At 44.0% G+C, this 6,131-nt stretch overlaps 1 pseudogene; it reads left to right on the forward strand.

Annotated features, from left to right (window-relative positions):
• Nucleotides 1-769: 769 nt before the first annotated feature.
• On the forward strand, nucleotides 770-5,259 carry LOC134208346 (trichohyalin-like; annotated as a pseudogene).
• The last annotated feature ends 872 nt before the right edge of the window (nucleotides 5,260-6,131 follow it).

The following is a 6,131-nucleotide window of genomic DNA, read 5'->3' on the forward strand; positions in this document are numbered from 1 at the left end:
CGAGCCCTTCTCGTGTAGAGTACTGCACAATGGGGTCTTGTCCGACCCCATCCGGGTTGTAGCCGATATGAATCAAGGATGTATTTTATCACCGCTACTTTTCTCTTGCTTTCCTGGCTTGTTCCGCGCTTACCCTCCAAAACTTACCAAGTCGAGTCAAGTACGAGACACTGGAGACGGCCTTACTGTTCTAGTCGAAATATGGTTCTATTACTCGTATTATGACAAGTGAATTCATTCCAATAAAAGCTCAACATAATTTTCTTATGCACCAATAAATAATATTTTTTGTGAGCATAGTCAATTTTAGCCAAATTTGGAATATAATCGTTACCTTAAGGAGAAGGTTTGGACGGGAAGGAGGGTTATTGGGAAAAGGTGAGAGGAATCCTATACAAAACAAAGCAATTGATTATAATTTCTGAACACATGGGTCGATTTCAACGAAATTTGCGAAGCATATTTTTTATCTTAAGGAGCCTACTGTGAATGGGTGGGATGGTCATTTGGAGAAAAATAAATTGTAATCATAAGAAAACGGAAAATTTGTCAATAGGAAAACTTCATTAATCGAATTCAAAGGTGAAATCATTCTTCTTTTCATCACTGGATGATCTTTACCCTACACACAAAAACAACAAATCTAACAGTTATTGTATAAGATCGTGGCATATACAATTCTACAATGTTTCAAGGAGAGAGAGAGAGAGAGAGAGAGAGAGAAAAAGAGAGAAAGAGAGAGAGAGAGAAAGAAAGAAAGAGAGAGAGAGAGAGAGAGAGAGAGAGAGAGAGAGAGAGAGAGAGAGAGAGAGAGAGAGAGAGAGAGAGAGAGAGAGAGAGAGAGAGAGAGAGAGAGAGAGAGAGAGAGAGAGAGAGAGAGAGAGAGAGAGAGAGAGAGAGAGAGAGAGAGAGAGAGAGAGAGAGAGAGAGAGAGAGAGAGAGAGAGAGAGAGAGAGAGAGAGAGAGAGAGAGAGAGAGAGAGAGAGAGAGAGAGAGAGAGAGAGAGAGAGAGATCTTATATCAGCCCTGTCTACGGGTCTAGAGATCACCCAGGCTCGACCACCCATGACACCTCTGTCTACAACAGTTTACCTTTCCGGATACCTCTGAGGATATCCACTCCGACTCCCAAAGCGCTCCCAAATAATATTTTAAGTTTTATAAGGCTCTTGAAGTCTATAATTTACTCTTCAAGAGTGTTATAAGACCAGCATAAAACTAAAATGTTACTAGGGCTCTCTTCCCTTCTGATTAGTGCAACTCAACTTATGCAACGTCATCATCGCCCCTTCCTGCGCCGTGTACGTCGGGTATCTTGGAAACACTTCTACCCCTTTTCCGACCCCTACGCTTCCACTAGAGTTCAAACTTTGTCTTCAGTAGAGTATTAATGGCTTTTGGAACAACCTGCCTAACCTGGAACTGTTGACAAACGATAGTTCGCCACTGCTAACGCCTCTTCTCCTACCACTTCTAAGAGGTCGCGATGGCGTGATGATGCCGCCGACTGGGAGTCCTTTGATAGCAGCATTCGACACGCGTTGGAGCACACTACCCCGCTTACACTTCGCGACTTCTCCAAGATCGTTCTCGACGCCACTGGTCTGGTCGTTCAGACCAGCTCTCGGCCAGGATGCAATGCCCTTCGTTGGTGGTCGGACGAAACGCGTCGAGCTGTTAAAGCCAGAAGGAAAGCCCTCCGAACGCTCAGGAGGCTTCTCTCTGGGTACCCGAGAAAGGTAAGTGCATTGGAAAACTAAAAGCAAAAGCACTATGAGTGCCGAACGGACATCCATAACGCCAAAAAGAAGCAGTGGGAAGACTTCCTCGACTCCATCAATTCAGCCCAATCCACTGCCGAGCTATGGGGGAAAGTCAATGCGCATAGTGGCAAGCCCCATCCACATCGATTTGCAAGACCGTACTATTTCCGATCCGCCGGATGTGGCCAATGCACTCGGGGAGTACTTTGCATTAATCGCTACCCAGCTGGTTTTGAAAGGCTCAACGCCACCAGGGCTCTGACGCTGCAGAACTTTCGAGTCTTGTCGGACTTGCTAAGTTCCCCAATAATCCAGCCCTTTCCGTTCGCCGAGCTTTCCTACGGTCTTGCCAGAAGCAAAGGGAAGTCTTGCGATCCGAATGGAATAGATGCTAAAAAACCTCCCCCCTACCGCCAAAATAGTATTCATCGATCTGGTAAATCAAGCCTGAACCAATCACACTTTCCTGACGAGTGGCGCCTCAGCCACGTTATTCCGATACCTAAAAGCAGTATCTCCTCCAGCGACGTCGCTGATTACCGGCCTATTTCGCTGACCATCTGTGTATCAAAGGTCGTCGAGAGGTTGGTCAACCGTAGACTGCGGGAAAAGCTGGAGTGTTCGGACGACTTCGTTTTCGCCAACACTCCTTTCAACCAACGGTATGGGGCAAGTTCGTTCTTTGTCGGATTAGGAGACGTACTCCAAATCGTCTTTGACCAAGAAAACACGTCGATCTAGTTTCCCTGGATATTTTGAAAGCGTTTAACCGCACTTGGACCCCACTAGTGCTCAAGCAGCTTGTGGACTGGGGTTCCAATGGTAACATCCTAGCTTTTGTGCACACTTCAATGGTCAAAACGTCGGGCAGAGTAAAACAGAGTTATCAGACTGAGATAGCCGAAATCTCTACACCTTGTTAAAACTTTATCAAGACCGCATAGGATGTGCAACAGGGCCACTCGGTATCGTATCGGCCAAGCGCTGATTGACAGCAGACTGCTGTACGGACTGGAAGTGACTTGTGTAGCACGTTGTGAGCTTGTCAACATACTTTAGGCAGCCTTCAACCAATATCCCCGCATTTATTGCGAACTTCTTCCTTCCACACCCGCTGAGGTGTCCTTCCACTACGTGTTCGTGTGCTAGTGGCTATTTGCCTAAAAGTCGCCGAATACGCTTCCGCCACATCCGGAAACGACAAGAACCCTCTCCTTGATAAATGGGGATCGGATCAGGCACACGATGGCCGGCGTCAGTCTCCTCCCGGTGGCTAAGGTATACAGGCATGGAGCTAGGATCTGGCACTCCTTCACAGCCAACATAAACAGCTCCAATTCAAGGCGCTTTAAAAGATGGGACAACTCGGAAACTCTTCGAAGATCGGCTGCCAAGTTGATAAACACTTATTGTAGGCACCATGAGCATCAATTCACTGACGGTTCCCTTCCGAAAGAAGGGGTCGGCTTAGGCGTTACTGGGAGCAACCTAACAGTCTCGGACAGCCTTCCTGCACAGCGTCTTCTCGGCGGAAACCGCAGCTCTTTTGATTGCCGCTACTACTCCCTCCGATAAACCGGTCCTAGCTCTGACTGATTCCACCAGTGCCATCCCTGCGCTACAAAGTAACCACCACCCGAAACACCCATGGTACCAAGCCATCCTCGCTAGCGAACAGCAATTGACAACCTTTGCCTGGATTCCCGGGGATGCCAAGTAACGTCACTGCAGACATTCTGGTTGGACTCGGCCACCACAGCTGGCGTTTCACAACATCGGTTTCCTCGGCTGACGTTAAGACGCAATTGCGGAAGGTCAAGGGATACATGGCACCCTGGAACGACGTGCCCATTCTCATTCTCATTTGGCCGAATAGTTGAAATACGTTTCCTTACGAAGTGAGAAGTGAGTAGTGAGAAGCAAGAAGGAAGAAGAAAGAAGGAAGAAAGAAGAAAAAAAAAGGAAGAAGGAAGGAGGAAGAAGGAAGAAGGAAGAAGGAAGAAGAAAGAAGGAAGAAGAAAGAAGGAAGAAGGAAGAAGGAAGAAGGAAAAACGAAGAAGGAAGAGGGAAGAAGGAAGAAGGAAGAAGAAAGAAGGAAGAAGGAAGAAGGAAAAACGAAGAAGGAAGAGGGAAGAAGGAAGAAGGAAGAAGGTAGAAGGTAAAAGGAAGAAGGAAGAAAGAAGAAAGAAGAAGGAAGAAGGAAGAAGAAGGAAGAAGGAAGAATGAAGAAGGAAAAAAGAAGAAGGAAGAGGGAAGAAGGAAGAAGGAAGAAGGAACAGGGAAGTAGGAAGAAGGAAGAAGGAAAAAGGAAGAAGGAAGAAGGAAGAAGAAAGAAGGAAGAAGGAAAAAAGAAGAAGAAAGAAGAAAGAAGGAAGAAAGAAGAAGGAAAAACGAAAAAGGAAGAGAGAAGAAGGAAGAAGGAAGAAGGAAGAAGAAAGAAGGAAGAAGTAAGAAGGAAAAAGGGAGAAGGAAGAAGGAAGAAGGAAGAAGGAAGAAGGTAGAAGGTAAAAGGAAGAAGGAAGAAGGAAGAAGGAAGAAGGAAGAAGAAAGAAGGAAGAAGGGAAGAAGAAAGTAGGAAAAAAGAAGAAGGAAGAGGGAAGAGGGAAGAAGGAAGAAGGAATAGGGAAGTAGGAAGAAGGAAGAAGGAAAAAGGAAGAAGGAAGAAGGAAAAACGAAAAAGGAAGAGGGAAGAAGGAAGAAGGAAGAAGGAAGAAGAAAGAAGGAAGAAGTAAGAAGAAAGAATGAATAAGGAAGAAGGAACAAGGAAGAAGAAAGAATGAAGAAGGAAGAAGGAGGAAGAAAGAAGGAAGAAGGAAGAAGGAAGAAGAAAGAAGGAAGAAGGAAGAAGGACGAAAGAAGATGGAAGAAAGAGGAAGGAAAAAAGAAGAAGGAAGGAGGAAGAAGGAAGAAAAAAGAAGGAATAGGGAAGTAGGAAGAAGGAAGAAGGAAAAAGGAAGAAGGAAGGAGGAAGAAGGAAGAAGGAAGAAAGTAGAAGGGAGAAAGAATAAGGAAGAAAGAACAAGGAAGAAGAAAGAATGAATAAGGAAGAAGGAACAAGGAAGAAGAAAGAATGAAGAAGGAAGAAGGAGGAAGAAAGAAGGAAGAAGGAAGAAGGAAGAAGAAAGAAGGAAGAAGGACGAAAGAAGAAGGAAGAAGGAGGAAGGAAGAAGGAGGAAGTAGGAAGGAAGAAGAAAGAAGGAAGGAGGAAGAAGAAAGAGGAAAGAAGGAAGAAGGAAGAAGGAAGAAGGAAGAAGGAAGAAGGAAGAAGGAAGAAGGAAGAAGGAAGAAGGAAGAAGGAAGAAGGAAGAAAGAAGAAGAAAGAAGGAAGAAGTAAGAAGAAAGAATGAAGAAGGAAGAAAGAAAAAGAAAGAAGGAAGAAGGAAGAAGAAAGAAGGAAAAAGTAAAAAGAAAGAAGGAAGAAGGAACAAAAACGAAGGAAGAAGTAATAAGAAAGACAGAAGAAGGGAGAAGGAAGAAAGAAGAAAGAAGAAGGAAAAAAGAAGGAGAAGGGATGAGGAAGAACGAAGAAGGAAAAAGGAAGTACGAAGAAGAAAGAAGGAAGAAAGAAAAAAAAGGAAAAAAGAAGAATGAAGAAGGAGGAAGAAAGAAGGAAGAAGGAAGAAGGAAAAATGAAGAAGGAAGAGGGAAGAAGGAAGAAGGAAGAAGGTAGAAAGTAAAAGGAAGAAGGAAGAAGGAAGATGGAAAAAGGAAGAAGGAAGAAGGAAGAAGGAAGAAGGAAGAATGAAGAAGGAAAAAAGAAGAAGGAAGAGGGAAGAAGGAATAGGGAAGCAGGAAGAAGGAAGAAGGAAAAAGGAAGAAGGAAGAAGGAAGAAGAAAGAAGGAAGAAGGAAGAAAGAAGAAGAAAGAAGAAAGAAGGAAGAAGGAAGAAGGAAAAACGAAAAAGGAAGAGGGAAGAAGGAAGAAGGAAGAAGAAAGAAGGAAGAAGTAAGAAGGAAAAAGGGAGAAGGAAGAAGGAAGAAGGAAGAAGGTTGAAGGTAAAAGGAAAAAGGAAGAAGGAAGAAGGAAGAAGGAAGAAGGAAGAAGGAAGAAGGAAGAAGGAAGAAGGGAAGAAGAAAGTAGGAAAAAAGAAGAAGGAAGAGGGAAGAGGGAAGAAGGAAGAAGGAATAGGGAAGAAGGAAGAAAGAAGAAGAAAGGAAAAAGGAAAAAAGAAAAAAAAAAAGGAAGAGGGAAGAAGGAAGAAGGAAGAAGGAAGAAGAAAGAAGGAAGAAGTAAGAAGAAAGAATGAATAAGGAAGAAGGAACAAGGAAGAAGAAAGAATGAAGAAGGAAGAAGGAGGAAGAAAGAAGGAAGAAGGAAGAAGGAAGAAGAAAGAAGGAAGAAGGAAGAAGGACGAAAGAAGATGGAAGA

The sequence above is a fragment of the Armigeres subalbatus genome, chromosome 1 (genome assembly GCF_024139115.2).
Source record: "Armigeres subalbatus isolate Guangzhou_Male chromosome 1, GZ_Asu_2, whole genome shotgun sequence".
In the NCBI taxonomy this organism is placed as follows: domain Eukaryota; kingdom Metazoa; phylum Arthropoda; class Insecta; order Diptera; family Culicidae; genus Armigeres; species Armigeres subalbatus.